The following is an 18179-nucleotide window of genomic DNA, read 5'->3' on the forward strand; positions in this document are numbered from 1 at the left end:
ACATATATTTCACAGATTTCCTTATTCAACCCTCCTCACATGGTACAATGTCCTTTAAAAATGTGTTTTTGTTGAGTTTATTATTCAGATTCATATCCTCATGGGATTTAAGCAAAGGCTGAGACACATTTATTAATGCCTAAAATATGGTTCATCTCACTGCAGTGATATGAATGCCAAAAAAAAGAACCAGATATTGCATTTTTCATCAAATATTGAAATAGAGATTATCTACTAAATGCAGTTTTTTTCCAGGAGCTTATGGGAAGTAATTTGTATGTATGTGACAGATATCTGAGCATCCTTCATTTAGTGTACGTTTTCATGTATATTTGCACATATTTTAAAAATGCCACCCTACTTTCAATGTCCTGGGCCTCCAGGCAAACTGACACTGACCAGAGCCCTTCCACCCTCTAGACATCCCTCAGCAGGCCATGGAAAGCTTGGTGACTTGACGATCAAAAAGTAAATACCCATGACCACATACTCTCGTTTCCCCCTCTCCTTCTGCCTTTGACATTCTTTTATGCCATTCATGTAAAAACTCTGAGCTTATTCCTCCAGAAATTCCACAGGTTTTTAATCATCTACCTATCCAATAGGGTAAACCTGCTCACCTACTTCCTCTCAACCAGGAGTCTGCCTCCTGCTTCTCATGAGCCTGTCACCTTGACAACCTTCTGTGCTTCCCCTGTTACTTGTCAGTTACGTATAAATTCCCAGCTGCTCAATATAGTGTGAGAGATGACAGTATTTCATGTCGTATGAATTTTAGTGTAGTCCTAGTGAGAATATAAAAATGAGAGGTTATAGGTTAAAGCAGTAGTTCTCGAAGGTTTTGGTCTCTGTATCCCTCCATACTCTTAAAGATCCCAAAGACCTTTTTGGTTTATGTGAATAATAGCTACTGATGTTTTTTGTATTAGAAAGTAAAACAAAATTTTCAAATATTTATTAATTCATTTAAAAATAATGGTCGTTTGGGGCGCCTGGGTGGCTCTGTTGGTTAAGCGTCCGACTTCAACTCAGGTCACGATCTCGCGGTCCGTGAGTTCGAGCCCCGCGTCGGGCTATGGGCTGATGGCTCGGAGCCTGGAGCCTGTTTCCGATTCTGTGTCTCCCTCTCTCTCTGCCCCTCCCCCATTCATGCTCTGTCTCTCTCTGTCTCAAAAATAAATAAACGTTAAAAAAAATTAAAAAACATAATGGTCGTAAACCCACTACATGGTAACAATAATATATTTATGAGAACAAAATACCCTACATTTTCCACAGTGAAAGAAATTCAGTGAGAAAAAAGCCATTGTTTGCATTTTGGCCAATGTGTTTAATGTCTGATTTAATAGCCAAAATTAAACGTAAATTCTTGCTTCTCTTATTTGCTTCTACAGTTAGTCGCTTATGATATCACATGTCATATAGATACTGGAAAACACTACCTGCTTCTGAGCAAAAGTGATAAAGGCAAATATCTGTCTTGTAATTTAACCTCACGGATTGTGGGGTCTTTTATACTTTGTGTGGCATAACTGTAAAAACGTTTCAGCATCTCTCAGCCACCCCCCGGATTTCATTGTGAGATCCTCTGGAATAAACGACTCTGAGAAAGGGACCATTGAGAATACAGTGCAGTGCCTCTTAAAGGTGAATAACGAACAGAATTCTTCTGAAGTAAAAATAATTTCAGGGACTCTTCAATGATTACTTAAACTATATTTAATATGATGTAAATATAAACTAAAATCTAGGTGGAAATTCATTGCATAAGCCTTTGGACAACTATTAAATTGAAATTTAAAATTACAAATTACATAAACAAAAAACGAAATTCTAATTCTTAACACTGATTTAATGTGACAGGTGATATTTGCTGGATATTTCTAACATGAATATAATACTCACTGCTCTAGCAGCAAGGCTTGTCAGTATGTGTGTACTATCATGTCCCATGTGTAACACAGTCTTCTCTCTCGTGCTCTCATTGGAACTCAGGTGCACAAAATTAGATAAATCATCATCTTTAGTTCAGCGCACATTCTCATCATTAATCCATTCATAGTCCTCTTACACTTAGCTGGTTAATTTTTGTAGTGTTACAAACGACAGTAAACCCATCGCTCAAAATAAAACCCAGGATCCTGAGAAGGACGGTGATAGTGACCACACATTAGGGTAGACTTTTACTTCCTACTCTTCCCTTACCTCAGGCTTTATTGCTTCAGGCACACAACTGACCCTCTTTAACCCTCAATTCCTCACTTGTAGAAAGAGGAGGGCTGATCTACATTACTTCCAAATGTCCCGCTGCCTTTCAGAGGAAAAGAGAGCAGATTCTAGTCAGATCTTTTTTCTTTAAATTTTTGCTCCATCGCCCAATAGCTTAGTTCTCACTTTAAAAAATGAGGGTGTAGGGACGCTTGGGTGGCGCAGTCGGTTAAGCGTCCGACTTCAGCCAGGTCACCATCTCACGGTCCGTGAGTTCGAGCCCCACGTCAGGCTCTGGGCTGATGGCTCAGAGCCTGGAGCCTGTTTCCGATTCTGTGTCTCCCTCTCTCTCTGCCCCTCCCCCATTCATGCTCTGTCTCTTTCTGTCCCAAAAATAAATAAATGTTGAAAAAAAAATTTTTTTTTAAATGAGGATGTATACATAAGGGGTGAATCACAGGAATCTACTCCTGAAATCATTAGCACATTATATGCTAACTTGCATATAAATTAAAAATAAATAAATAAATAAATAAGTTAGTCAGGATAAAAACAGTACTGACCTGATAGAGTTGTTGTGAAGATTAAATAAAATAATATGTATGAAACAGTAAAACACAACAACAAACACAGAAACAAAAACTTGGGATCCTGACAATAGCTTACACTGACAATATGACCTCCTGTTCTGCTCCCTAGGCTCCTATGCCTGTGGTAACCATCATCCTAACTTCTGTACTTACGATCATTTTTGCCTTTTAAAAGATGGTTTTATGTCATATACATAGTTTTATAAATGTATAAGAAGGATTATATATTTCTAAAAAGTACATTTTATTTTTATTGTTTTTAATTTCATAGGAGAAATATGATATTTGGAAACATTCTTTCCTTTGATATTATATTTCTAATATCCATCCATATTGTATTCCTGCATGGTGCCGCACTTTATTCACTTTAACTACTATATCACATTCTATTGTGTGAATATGTAGCAGTTTATCCAGCCACCTTTTTATTTGTGGGTAATGGGTTATTTCCTATATCTTCACTATCAAGAACAATGCTTCTTTGAGCATTCTTATTCACACATCCTATTGTACATATGTAAGTCATTTCTTCTACCATTTTTCTCTATTGGAGTTCCAGTAAAACCTATAGCATACCTGATGTCACATGCTCTTCACTTGGCTCAAAAACATAATTTATATAATCAAAAGAATAGAGCATTTTTGAGCATTTACTGTATGGCAGACAATATTCTAAGATCTCTACTCATATCAACTCCTTTAATATTCACACTAACCTAGTGAGGTTGGTAGTTATCATTTTCTCTATTTTACAGACAAGGACACTAGCAACTAAAAGTCAGAATAAATTTTCAGAGATATTGCCCGGATTCAAACACAGGCAGTTGGGCTCCAGAGCATGCTGTTTTATTACAACCATCATTAATTCTTTTTCTTTAGCTCACAAAAATGACTTGTGACAAAAGCAATGAAATTGCATGGCAGTCCTCAATTAGAGGGTCATCCAGATAAACAAGACTATTTTTACATAATTTATTTAAAGTTAGAATTGAAATGTAAATGAACATTTTAAAATTTGTATATTGTTTCTGGACATTCCGAAAATATGTCTGTAGACCCTAGTTTGAGAAATAATGCTATCAAGGAATGACTGGTTGGACCTTCTCTATAATCTAGGACTTCAGTCAAGTTTATTGTAAGTGATAGGAATGCAACTGAAAGTGGTGTAACAATAAGATAATTTGTTGTCTCACAGATTTAGGCAGGATGCAAGGTAGTCAGATGAAAAAAAAATGTTGCAGGAGAAATAGACAAATCTGTGACAATAGTTGGAGACTTCAATACCCTTCTTTCAATAGTTAATAGAATAAGGAAACATAAAAATCAGCACAAATAAGGAAGAATTTAATAGCATAATCTGTCAAAAGGATCTAATCAACAGGTATAAAACACTCCACACTACAACTCTTCCCATTAAAATCAACTGGTCTATCTTGCATTTTAAGTTAACACTTATTGAAGAATGATTCAATAACATCATGGATGGTCATGTGAAAAATGTCGGTTCACTGAGTTATCCAAATCTTCCCTATTTTATTGTGCAACATAAAAAAGTACGTTTGCTAACATCATCACTGACCTTTAAGAAAAATCTTTAAGCACTGGAAAATACAAGTTTTCCAAAATTCTAATTTTGCTTCAACGTTTGGTATTTATTACTGGCAACAAATATTGTTATTTATTTTCCTTGAAATCACAGGCCTGCATGGTTCATTTTCCAGAAAATATCTGCCAAATACCTAAATCTAAATAACTACATTTTCTCTGCCAGTAATTTCTTTTCAAGTAAAAATGGTGTTGCGTGGAGACGCAGCTATATTAGCTCACAACTTCAACAATTGCCCCAGTGCTTTCCCTCATAACAATAGTATTTGAGTACGCAGAAGTGCTTCATGAGTACTTTGCATTTGGTGACACAGAACATGAAAAAAACGGGTATTCAAGTAGCAAATGTAAGAGTCATTTTTACCGCTACATCTGTGACATTCTTAAGTAAAGTTGGCATTAAAATTTTTATAATGTAAGTGTATGGCTATAAAAAATTATTATTCATACAATTTGGTGCCTTGATTCATATTAAGGCACCAGCAGTTTTACCCATGATTTCTTTTGTGCCATCACTACAAATGGAACACAGTGAAAAAGGCAAATAATGTCTTAGTGTTATTATTAAAGAAGTTTTGACTTCATGGACCCCCTGAAAAGGTAAGAGACTCTCAGGATTCTAGAGACCACATTCTTGACAGCACTGCTCTGTTAGAACAAATCTTTTGCTTCTCTGGTTCAACTAGTGTTTCCATCCTGGTAGAACAGTAACTAGAATGTAGTAGGTAGTCAATAAATATTTGTTGGGTAAAGAATGGAGGGATGAATGAATCATCCCTGTAGACACTTGGTTGAAATTTCTTTACCACTCTGTAAATGTACAAAGACTAAGAATTCATCCATGAATTAGTTAATTTACCTTTTTAAACAGCAGCTAGCCCCAGAAAGGAGAAAGAAGAAATAGTTCTAGTTTGATCTCTAGTGCATAAAGTCAGGTTCAGATAAAAGAGTACATCTAATATGGATATAAAACCAAGATATCCATAAGGCATCAGAGAAATGGTGGGTTTTTTTCCTAATCTCAAACTTCCATGAAAATTCAAAGGGAAATGGTAGTAACACTTTTATATTGATATGAGTCAGATGATAAGTTCATTATAAAAATATGGCTTTATGGTTACTTACAAGAACCTATTAAGCCAGATTTTCCCAGGAGAGAGAGAAAAAGAATGTCCATAACAGTATTCCTTTGGCATGATTATTCAAACACCTAATACAATTATTATGATTATCTATTTTTGTTACAGATTAAATGCCAGTAGACAATACTCTGCATTAGATTTTGTTCTTTCATAAACTCTATTTTTATTATAAAACATGCCACTTCTTCACCTAAAACATAGGGAAAGAGACCCCGTTACATAAAGTAGCTGTTAGAATAAAAAGCAAGGTTCAAAATCTTCCCCTTTGAATAGTCATCTACCATTTGCAGGCAGCAGTGTGTAGCCAAGACTTTGGGGTTAGAAGGAATAGAAACCAGAGTCGGAATCCCAGAGCCATTTTTTCCAGCTCTCTAAGCCCCTGGATGAGTTTTTTGTTTTTTGTTTTTTGTTTTAATTTATCTAACCTGGAGTTCTCTCATGTAGAGGAGATCACAAAATTAATTTCAGGTGAGAACATTTTTGTGCGTTGCCAATTCATGAAGTAATGGCTTTGAAAGTGGCTGACAAATTATAAAGAAAAATCAACTAATAGTAATGTTCATTGCTATTTTTGCAACTCAAATAACTGTGCTTATACCTAACCAGTCTTAAGTCATGTCAATATTGGAAAAGAATAAAGGTTTTCATCATGAATATTAACCTAAAGGAAAATGCCTCTTATTTTTGATAATAAAAAATACTGGAAATTTAAGTCATCATTTCCTATCTGCAAACTGATGAGCTCTACATCTTGCATTTCTAAGGCTTCCAATAAAAACAGGAAAAGAGGATTATAAGAGCCACAATAGCAGATTAAGAAAGGATTAATTGCAATTTACAAACCACTGAACACCTAAAAAACACCTATTGGACATTTAAAAACTAGCTACTAAATATGACCACATTAAGGTAATATATTTTATTCCCCCTTTAAAATATCCTTTGCATGCAAAGTATATCTATCTATCATGTAGTCAATTATCTTACACAGCATGAGATCAATCCTAACATATGCACATGAGAGTAATAACATGGCATACTGTTTGTTTGAAAGTAATAGGTACACTAGAATAGTCTACCATACCGACATACCTTTAATGTCCCAGTGTTAAAAAGGCTCTTTAAGATTGTGAATTAGCAATAGTGTATGAACGCTCCAAATATGGTACTGATGCAATTACTTAGAATGTTAAATGCATTGGGAAATCTTTCCTTTTATTTTATTTTCTTCACAAATGCAGGAGAAAAAAGCTATAGGGATCATTTCTTGTCTTAGTCTGAGAACCCCTGTGGAGAGGATCCAAGCGTGATGTTTCCTTTGAAGTGAATGGAATATCCATTCTCAGATCAGCCATGAGGATATATAGAGGAGAACAAGAAACTGGCTGAATGAAAACTGACATTAGCATTTAAATAAGGCTAGGCTTAAAAGAAAATTTATGCAACAAAAAATACTAAGATTTGAAAACTAACATGCAATTTTTCAGAATCCTAGGTCAAACCACCTTGCATTAGAAGCAGGTCTTTGTTAGGTCTAACACAAAGAAACTAACAATAGAAAATGTTCAAAAAGCTTAAAGGTTAGGTCAGATATAGGAGATCTATAGCATATTGAAATATCATAGATGCCAAGTATTCCTACTGTGGATACACACAAAAGTCCTGCAACAGCCATGGATTGTATGTGTCCCAAATCCTGATTTTCATTCTGTATTTAATACTAGTAGACTGGCAACGAATAAAACAAAACACAACAAAAATAACCACCACAAAACAATATTCCAGTTAAGAATTCAAGCATAAATCTTGCTGATGTGAGAAAATACAGCCTAGGAAATATAATCTTCTTTTAATGCAAAATGTATCTGCCATCTATAAAACCAAAATAGAAACCATAATCAGTGATTTCAGCAGTATCCATCATCTGTCAGTCAAAAACTAGGCTTTGAATAGCAGCAGTGTTCTTGGTGTATTCAGCTGAATTTAAGTCATGGCTCCTGATTTTGATGTTTATACGTAAGAAGATAGCTAACTATATAAGGCAATATATGTTGAGCACCAAAAATTTTTTGAAGGAAGAGAATCTTAATAAGTTAAAATTCCCTGCAAAGGTTTCCTAGACAGTTCTCAAAGGATGGAGAGCACCTAGCCCAACAGAGTGGAATGTTGAGGTCCTGCACATAGAGGGAAGTACCCAAGCAAAGACTTCGAAACAGGCAGGAAGAGTGAGTTTGAGGATGGGAAGAGGACCAAAGGTCTATAGAGCAAAGAGACCTAGCAGTACCTGGTGAAAAATAAAGGAGGAAAGGAAGGTTGGGATCAGAATGAAGAGGGCTCTCTAGTCAGAGCTCTCATGGCAAGTCACAGACCTAAAGAATCATAATTGGAAGGGCGTGGTGGGGTTGATCAGATCCAACTTACCGAGTAACCCTTGACTGCCTGCCTCTTCAAGCACCCATGGCGAATTGTCATCCAGTCTCTGTTCGCAGAATGATGAAAAATTGATGTGCATATTAACTTTCTTAGGTCCCTGGTCTTTTCCCCTTGTATACATCATGAATTCATAAAATATGAACCCCCAAATTGTGTGTTGATGAATGACAGAATAACATACTCTTCGTACTGGGAGAATCCAGGGAATGGATGGAAATAGCCAGGAAAGGTATCATAGAAAAGGAGGACATCAATGGGCTTTGAAAAATGGGTAGTACTTAGGAAGTAGAGAGGAAAGGGACGGATTCTGCACAGGTAGATTTTAGGAGGAAAACCTCAAGGGCAAAAAGAACGTACATTACGGAGAAAAAACTACAAAGATCCACCTTTTTAGCACAGATTTTTCATTAAGAAGTGGTGAGTGTCAAGACCATCAAAAAGATATCAAAAGACTTTGGATTTGTTGATGTAGACAATAAGTTGCTACAGTAAATTCTCGAGTAAAATTAGCATTTAGAATGTAAGGAAAACATGCTGAAAGTAGCATTTTTAGGAAGACCAAATTAATGATAATGGACCCGATAGATGGATTTAGAAAAAAACTGGAGTCAGAAGCACTATTTAAGAATCTTTTTAACTGGAAAAGCAATAAGAATGAAATCGGTGTAAGCATTTTGGAAAACAATTTGGCATTACCTGGTAGAGCTCATGGCCCAGTGATTCTGCTCCTTGGTATAGTCCCTAAAGAAACTTCACATATGCACCAAAAACATGCATATGAATGTTTGCTGCAGTATTATTTATATTAGTAAAATCCTGGAAACCTCTCAAATATTCATCAACAGTAGAATAAATGCACTGTGGCATATTCATAAAGAGCAATGACAACGAGGGAACTAAAGCTCCATCAACACGTAAATACCACCAAAACATAATTTGAATGGGAAAAATAATTCACAAGAGAATTTTATATATTTGTTAATGTGTGTGTGTATATTTTTAAAAATATATTTATATATTCATGTGCCTGTACATAGATTCTCTTGTGGGAATTTTACTTATTATCTTGTTTATTATATATACACATTTATATATATATAGTTGTATGTGTATACATGTATAAATTCTCTTGTGAATTGTTTGTGAATTTTTATAATTTCACAAACATATAAGACAACCATATTTTTGTTTAGGAATGCATAAAAATGTGGGAAACATATAAGGGATGGTAAGGGAATGATAATAAAGTTCAAGATATTATTTACCTCTGGGGAAAAGAGCATATGACTGAGGAGGGAGGGTCTTTCTGAGGTTTTGGCAACACTATTTCTTTAACTGCATGTATATCTGAGTTTATTTTGTTATTATTTAACAGTGTAGCTATATTTTATATACCCTTAAGTAGTTGTGATATATTTCACAAGTTGAAAACAAATATTAAGGATTTGATCTTGGGTGGTCACAGTGGCCATACAAAGAAATACACGTGTGGTGACATTCACTGCTCATTTGTAAGATTACAACAAGAGTTAATTTTGTACTACTAACACTAGTGCTGAGGATAAACTATGCAAACCAACAATGCACTAAAACTATGACTTAGATTTGGAATGAAAGAATAGCAATTCTGGAAGTCTATTGCGTATGGTTTTTGACAAAGGGTAGCATGGTAGAGGGGAAAGAAGTCGTGAACTGTTGAGGCATGCTTGAATGGTGTCATCCACTCTGAAGTATAACGTGATAAGGCTCCCCTAACATGAGCTGCAACATGTTGGCCTTCCATCTCACCAATTCCATACCCATTGTTGATTCCTGGCTAATTGTGAAAGTTCTCTTTCACTTTTCCAAAAATATTTGTGAAAAATGAAGACTTATGTCTCCCTGTGATACTATGATTTACTATATGCATATGGTCCTTCAGATGACCAGAATACATTTCTCATACGTATGTACGTGGTCTTCATTCAGTTCCTGGCTCATAGCTCCCCAAATCCTCAGAATTTTCTGAGCAATAACAGCAGTGGGAGCATCTTTTATTATATTATTTGGTCTCTTGCCTTCAGTTTCTGAAAATGCTTCAAAGCCATAAAGGTAGAATGGGTGTGTTGTTACTCATAACCAGCCCCTTTTTACACAACTGGGTTTATGCTAATGCAGTGACTTTTGGAAAGCACCTAAGGATGGGGCTGGTTGCCAGAAGAACCAACCATGATTAGAGGTCTGGAATTTTCAGTCCCACTCCTTGATTTCTGGGAGGTTAAAGGGGCTGGATATTGAAGGGTCATCAATGAGCAACTAGTTAACTCAGTCATGCCTATGTAATGAAGCCTCTATAAAAACCCAAAAGGAGGGGGTTGAGAGAACTTCCTGGTTGGGGAATCAGAATGTTTCCTTCTGCCACCGTGCCAGGCCCAAGCTCCGTGAGGACAGAAGCTCCTTTGTTTGGGACTCACCGTATATACCTCTTCATCAGGCTGTTGATTTGTATTTTTTAATATCCTTTGTAATAAATCAGTGATCTAGTGACTAAATGGGTTTCCTGAGTTCTAGCAAATTAAGTGAGTCCAAGGTGGGGGTCAGGGGAACCTCTGATTTATAGACATTTGGTCAGAAGTACAGGTAAGAATCTGAGCTTGTGATTGGAACCTGAAGTGGAGGGTGGTCCTGTGAGAATGCACGCTTTATTTTTGGAATCTGATGTTATCTCCAGGTAGATAGTGTCAGAATTGAGTTGAACTGAGTTGAATTCTCACACACTTCCTGAGAATCGTTTGTTGGTATGGGGCAGAGTCCACATACACAAGTTGGACTAGGAGTCCAGGAACTAACATACTATTTCTTACTCTCCCTCCCTTTTATCTTACTTTCATCACCCAATATTTATTCAAACTAAATGTCAATTCCATGCAAAGTACTGGGAGCCAGAGGTAAAGAGGCATGGGTCGTAGCTTTCATTCAAGATATAGTGGATGCATTGCTTTTCAATAATTGTTGTAACAAATTACCACAAACTTAGCATCTTGAAACACAAAATTATTTTTATCTTATAGATTTATGGGTCAGAAGTGCCAAGCGGGTCTCACTAAACTAAAACCAAAGTGTGGCAAGGCTGAGTTCCTTTTTGGAGGCTCACGGGAGCATCGACATTCTTGCTCACCTAGATTATTGACAGACTTCAGTTTCTTGGGGTTATAGGACTGAAGATCCTTTTTCCTTGCTGGCTGTTGGCTGGGGCTCATTCCCAGCTTCTAAATCCATGTGCACTCTTTGGCTTATAGCCCTCTTTGTCTCCAAAGTCAGAAAGGCAGTTAAGTCTTTGTCATGTCTTATCTCTCTGGCCTCTTCTCCCATCATTGAATCTCTCTGATGAACTCTCTTGCCTTCCTTATCCACTTTGAAGGACTCATGTGATTGGACTGGGCCAACCCAGATACTCCAGGAAAATCTCCCTGTCTTAGTCATATCTGCAAAGTCTCTTGCCATGTAAAGTAACATGGTCACAGGCTCCAGGGATCAGGATGTGGACATCTCTGGAAGCCATTATTCTGCCTACCACATTGGATTTTTTTTTAAATTATAAAATGAAAACCAAAGCCACATAATTATTAATGTGTGGCCATGGAGTGGTGGTTAATAGTGCAGCCATGGTAACAAAGGATAAGAACTATCATTTGCTTCAGCACATTTTTCTATTTTTTTTTCCTGGGAAGACAGAAAGATGCCACAGGTGAGGAGCACAGCGCAGTGCCTGACACATAGTAAGCCTTCAACAAATAAGAGATCTCATGTGACCCAAATGCTGTCAATAATCCCATCCTCAGATGCCTTCTTTTTAATATTCAAACAGTTAACCAGTCCTCCACCTAGCTGGACTGATAGGAAGGGCTGCCTTTTACTATATTTCCCATCCCAGACAACTTAAGGGTCATAAGTGTTTCACCATCAGGCACCGTTACCCTGGGCTGCTCTGAAGGTCACAACACCATCATTTCCCTCTCCTGCAGCTGTTACAGATGTCTCTCATAGAGCTTCCCTAAGCATTAACCCATATCTTTCCCTTCATTCTCCAAAACTCAGCAAAGTCAGCATGGTGAGATGAGAAAATGGATGGACTGCAGACAGGGAAACTTATCATTGAATCCATTATCTGTATCCCTATACAACCATCTTGCTACCGACCATCTGCTGTTGACTGCTTTGCTTCTGGGACCAAAGTGGCTGCCAATGACCAGAGTAGACTGTGACCAATCCCTCTATACGTGCTTCAGGTATTCAGGCATTCAGTGTCTCGGGTGTCCTTTCCTGAGAAGAGTCAGGCCTTGATCTCAGGAGAGTAAAAATACCCACTAATGCCTCCTCCCAACAGAAAACCCTTCCACAAAGGGCAGGAGCAGAGTGCCTGCTTGCCCAAGCCTCAAGAAAAAGCAGGCATTTAAAAATATGTACTTGTTTTTTGTAGCCATCAATATTTCAGAAATATAGGGGACTAATCCCAAAGCACTTCCTTGAGTGAACTTTTGCTTTTTTTTCTTTTTCCATAAAATAATCTTATGTTATTTTTGAAGAAACTTGAAGTTTAGGCCAACCTCTCACTATGTACTGGAAAAAGGACAGAGAGATGAAGTGACGTGCATGTGACACAACTCATCAGCAATAAATGCACAATAAGGAGAATCAGGTATTCTGACCTCCTGTATGCTATTTTGAAAAGCTTTTTTTGGTTCATGATAAAAACAAAAAAAAGTAACACCCATATGTGGTTCTCTTGCTGCTAAATAGGACTGGAAATTTTGTCATTCTTTACATATCCAGGATTTTGTTGTTGTTGTTGTTGTTGTTGTTGTTGTTGTTGTTGAAAACAAATCTCCATTGCCATCCCACTAAGAACCTAAAATAGAGAGGCAAATTTACAGGTGTAAAATGAAAAGAAAATACAAATATGAGAAAGAAAACTGTGAAGCAAATTTACTTCATTTTCAGTTTTAAAGTCACTGAAAAGAAACAGGATGCTATGACAAAGGATGTAGATTATGCCTTTTGAAAATAACATTGGTCACTTTTTAACAATAAATGTATTACATGTTATTTTGGAAAGTCCGGAAAAGTATAAACCTTTTTAAAAAATTCAACAGGGGCGCCTGGGTGGCGCAGTCGGTTAAGCGTCCGACTTCAGCCGGGTCACGATCTCGCCGACCGTGAGTTCGAGCCCCGCGTCGGGCTCTGGGCTGATGGCTCAGAGCCTGGAGCCTGCTTCCGATTCTGTGTCTCCCTCTCTCTCTGCCCCTCCCCCGTTCATGCTCTGTCTCTCTCTGTCCCCCCAAAAATAAATAAACGTTGAAAAAAAAATTTTTTTTTTAATTCAACAAAATTGAGGTCACATACGCAAATAATTTCAAAGAATCTATCAGTCCTTCTAATTTCCTTTACATGTACTAATAACCATTTGTATATTTTCTACTTGAAAAATATGGGGGATTACCACTTTCTATCAGCAAATCAAGTAAGTCCATTTGGTGATAAATTAACTGAATTTCTTATTTAAAAAAATCTAAGCTCATGGAGCATTGTTGGAGTCATTGATTTGCAGAAATTTCTAGTGACTCAGTGGCTATTCTAGCCTTCATCTCTGCCATACCACCTTTATAAACTGCTAGTAGTCACTCCAGATAAGGTAATGAAGGAAAGCAGTAGCAACTCAGATTTAACTTGACCTTGTAATCTCTACTGCCGAAACACTATTAACTCATTCACCTTCTCCAATATATCAATTTTCTATCAACTGATTTCTTTCTTATATCCCCTTTTCCCACCTTGCTGTCTCTTATCCAAGCATGCTAAATTGTATGAAGAGAGCTTTTATGGCTTAAATACGATATTGTATATAAAACCTATCAGGTATTCTCTTTCAGGTTAGATTATTTTCATTCCATAAGCATATTCAAAATATTAACTACTTACGTGAAATTGCCAGAAGCATTTTGACACTCCGTTTTCAGAATCAAATATTTCTTTCTTCATTAATGCTGAATCTACATAAAACTGATGATCCTGGTTGTTCTCGTAATGATTTTGTTTCTAAACCTTGGACTTTATAGAAATAATTAATTATAGCATGTATCCGTTTTTTAAAGGCTAAATTGGATAATGGTTTAATAGCTCAAGGAGATTACTTGTGGGAATTTAAGACTTACAAGATTCGGTTTTCCGCAAGTCTATTTTCCAACAGTGATCCATGGCTTTGATTCCAGTTACAAATCACCAAAACCAGGGTATGTGATGCACTTTCATTGTGAGCTAGCCTCGCTATCTTAGCCAAAAAGTTAGGTAGAGAGAACATAATTTGGTAAGGAAAACTTACCTTGTCAAACCAAATTAACAACTTTCGTGATTTAAAAAAAAAAAAAAAAAGTAAAAAAGTGCACCCAATTGGTAGGTCAGTTCGTATTAAATAGTATATTAAAAAAGAATAGCTTTGGGGCGCCTGGGTGGCGCAGTCGGTTAAGCCTCCGACTTCAGCCAGGTCACGATCTCGCGGTCCGTGAGTTCGAGCCCCGCGTCGGGCTCTGGGCTGATGGCTCAGAGCCTGGAGCCTGTTTCCCATTCTGTGTCTCCCTCTCTCTCTGCCCTTCCCCCGTTCATGCTCTGTCTCTCTCTGTCCCAAAAATAAATAAAAAAACGTGGAAAAAAAAATTAAAAAAAAAAAAAAGAATAGCTTTATTTTTATTTGCTACGTGTTCACATGCTGCCAGTGGCTGCCCTGAGTGCAAATAAAAACCACCTAGGGAATTAAAGGAATACCTATCCTCGGGCTCTACCCCCCATGGAGTCTTGATTATTTGGTTGAGGCAGGCTTGAGACATCAGGATTTTTAAAGCTCCCCAGATAATTTTAATATGCAGTCAGGATTGAGAATCACTATGTCTAGCCAATAAGACTGAAATGTATTTTCCTCCCCAAATAAGGGGATTCTATGAAATTAGAGGTACCAGTTCCTGGGGAACGTGGGATATATGAATCATAATTAGGCCTTCTAAGTGTCAACCACAGTCTGGGCAGAGAACACCTGTTGAGCCAAGGATTAGAAATGAATGATGCCCTTTGTACTGCAATGATAATACATTCTACTCTCTGGGAAGCTATTAAGATATTCCTCTTAAGAATTTTTTTTAAAATCTATTTTAAAGTGTCACAAGTAATATGGGTATTCAAGAAGGCTCTGTGTACTTAACCTGGCAGGGATTTCTGAAAAATATTTTGGTATTTTATTTATGTGTGCATCATGCAGTGAAAGAGGGGAGAATGGGAGTTTGCCTGAGAAAAGAAAAAGAGAAAAAGGTTTTATATTTGCATTACATCAAGGAAGTTTGACTTGGCCTAACTATCTCTTATTGCACTTTTCAAATCTTGAGGTCTATTTGATGCATAAATTTCATAAGAATCAAGCCTCATTTAAATGATAATTTATGTCCTTAGAATGCCATTTCCAGCCTTGTTCTTCTGCACACCCCTGGAGCTGATCAGAGTGTGGTGATTCCTTTGTTTTCAAAGGAAACTTCATGTTCACATTCTCTCTACAGGGGTTAGTAGAGGAAGACAAGAAAATAGCTCCATAGTGTTTCTGCCAGTTTATGAAGAAAATTTTCCCTCCTACATATATCATGGTACATAATTGAATTAGTACTCCAGTAGGAAAGGGTTTGCTATTTCATACTCCTATAGTTTTTTCTTAACACCATGAAATTAAAGACATGCCAGCATGAAGCTGCATATTCCTGATCACTTTCAAATAAGCAATGTAGTATATTATTTCTTTTATGTGCTTTTATAGCACATGCTGTGCAAGATAATTGACTCCATGACAGATGTCTGTATTTCAGAGGAAAATTTATTTGTGAAAGAACACACATATATTACTTTAACATGGCTCTATTCTTTATGTGGTCCACAAGGTGCTTTTTGATGACTTGTAAATTGAAATTAATATTTTCTCTTGCCATTCTGTATATGCATAAGCAAATTTGACTGTTTGATATAACCAATTTGAAGCTTATTCTACTACTGAATATAACCCTCTGTTCTCAATCAAGGTTGGGTGCTCTTAGATCTTATTGGAAGAGCTGCAGAATGTAGAAGGATGCAGTTTTCTTTCTTTTCAGAGAAGCCCGTAGGCCTGCACATTCACCAACCGTCCAGGATAACTTCTGTCCATTGGACCTGTCTTTACAATGAAATGACTACCAGAAAGATCTAAAAGAGTACAGGAAAGATTTTCCATGGATCTCCTTTTATTCTGTCACTTCTGCTCAAAATGTCACTCTTTCCCACGACAAACACTGGTAGGCAACAGCATCTGAAGTCCCTAACACTTTTCTGTGAGGTGGATTGGCTTGGAGAACTGGCAATATTGGGTGGATGAGGCTGCTGCGAAGGCAAATCGAAGCAGGAGAGGTTTAAGGAGGACATGCCCATCTCAGTGTACTTTGTAATACTTCCTGAGACCAATTCTCCTTCCTGTAAATAAACTCTCCCATTCTTTTTGGCTACAAGAATTTTCCTAGGGAAAAAAAACTGGACCCTTTATCCCCATCAGCTGGCTGGACACTTTTTGCCATAGGATTGTACCATATATATATAAGATCAAAATAACTAATAGGTATAGAGGGATTACCATATTCAGAAACGATGCAAGTTTAATAAGACTCCATTTCAGAGATGGTTTTTCTTTTAATGAGAAGAGAGGAAGAAACTTCTTATTAGGGCAGGTCCCTTCTAGCCTCTGGGACTTTTAATGGCTTAGCCTTTTGTGCACTAGCAGAAATGAAGAAAGGAGATTTCATAGTTGAAACTGAGGTAGCCTTTACAATAGTAACAGTGGGACACCAGGGATGGTTCTGTAATGGCACTTCTACAGGGCAAAGCTCAGGGGAGGTGGAGCCCTGAGGCCAGGAGAAAAGAATCTTCTCACCTACAAAGTGGGGGTGGTTGGCTCTCTTCCATAAGTTGGTGCTAAGCTTGTGTGTGCTCGGTGGCTGGACTGCACACAGACTGGAACGTTCTGAGGCTGTGATGTCTGACTTCTGAGCTTGGGGGGGACTTCCTCAGGCAGACTGGCTCTGTGCCAGGGCAGGTGAAGCTGTGGCTGTGCCCACCCTCTCGAGACTGTGAGAGAGGGTTGCCATCAGGTAAAATAGAAAGCGCTGTCCCAGCCATTCTCTTATCTTGGAAAGGAAAATTATCTCGACATAAAAATACACCGAATTGAACTTAAAAATAACAACCACCATAGTCTTAGGACTTTCATCCCTCCCCACTTCTTTTCTCATCAAAAGAGACTTCTTAGTTCAAGGGAGGGTTCCAAGTGTTTGTTTCAGTAAATAACCCAGGCCAGGAGGGAGGGATAAGTGAGTTAGAGGATGCCTAAGGCAGAAGAACAGCCAGGCCAGCTGTAAACCTGACCCAGCTGTTTCCTTGTATCTCCTCAATGACCCATCACTTCCCAGGATGAATTACTCATCTTTGGCCAAGAGCTAGAGGGGTTATCAGACTTCCCAGGAATTTAGGAGGGAAGTGGAGCTGGTGAAGGCATGCTCTAGGTCCTGAAGTTTATCCGTGACTCCACTGCTCTCTGGGAATTCTGTTGGAGATGGTCCAAATTTTCCAATCTGTCTACTGCAAGCATTGATGCTTTCCCAAGGGAGAAATGGATTTTCTTTCTTGGAGTTGCCCTATGGCTGGAGGGCTTTGCTTTCTGCCTTACAGCCTATCTCCTGAGTTTTCATTCGGTTTGCATTTTCCTTCCCTGCCCTCAGTCCACCGGCTTATTTTTCTTCCTCTTCACCGTTTCTCCTCCCAGTTTGCTCTTCGCTCCCCAATCCCCCAACTCTCCCCGCCCCTCCCCCCCAAGACCCCAGGAGGATCTGCTATTTGAAGAACCAGCTGGAATGGGAGAGGCTGGGAGAAGACAGAGCGGGATTTAGGGAGATGAGAAACGGCTGGCGCTGGGGAGGGAAAAAGCACGGCGCATGTACCCAAGAGCTCACCTGTAATGGGATACAGAAAGTGGCAGACACGGCCCTCGAATTGTACGCGTATTAATTTGTCTGTGGGATCAGTAACGCTCAGCATGTCACCTCATGGGTACAGAACCTTCCCGCCGAAACTACCCGGATCCTCGGCACCCTGTTTCCTCCTGCTTTGAGGT

The sequence above is a fragment of the Felis catus genome, chromosome A1, assembly GCF_018350175.1.
Source record: "Felis catus isolate Fca126 chromosome A1, F.catus_Fca126_mat1.0, whole genome shotgun sequence".
NCBI classification, from domain to species: Eukaryota; Metazoa; Chordata; class Mammalia; order Carnivora; family Felidae; genus Felis; species Felis catus.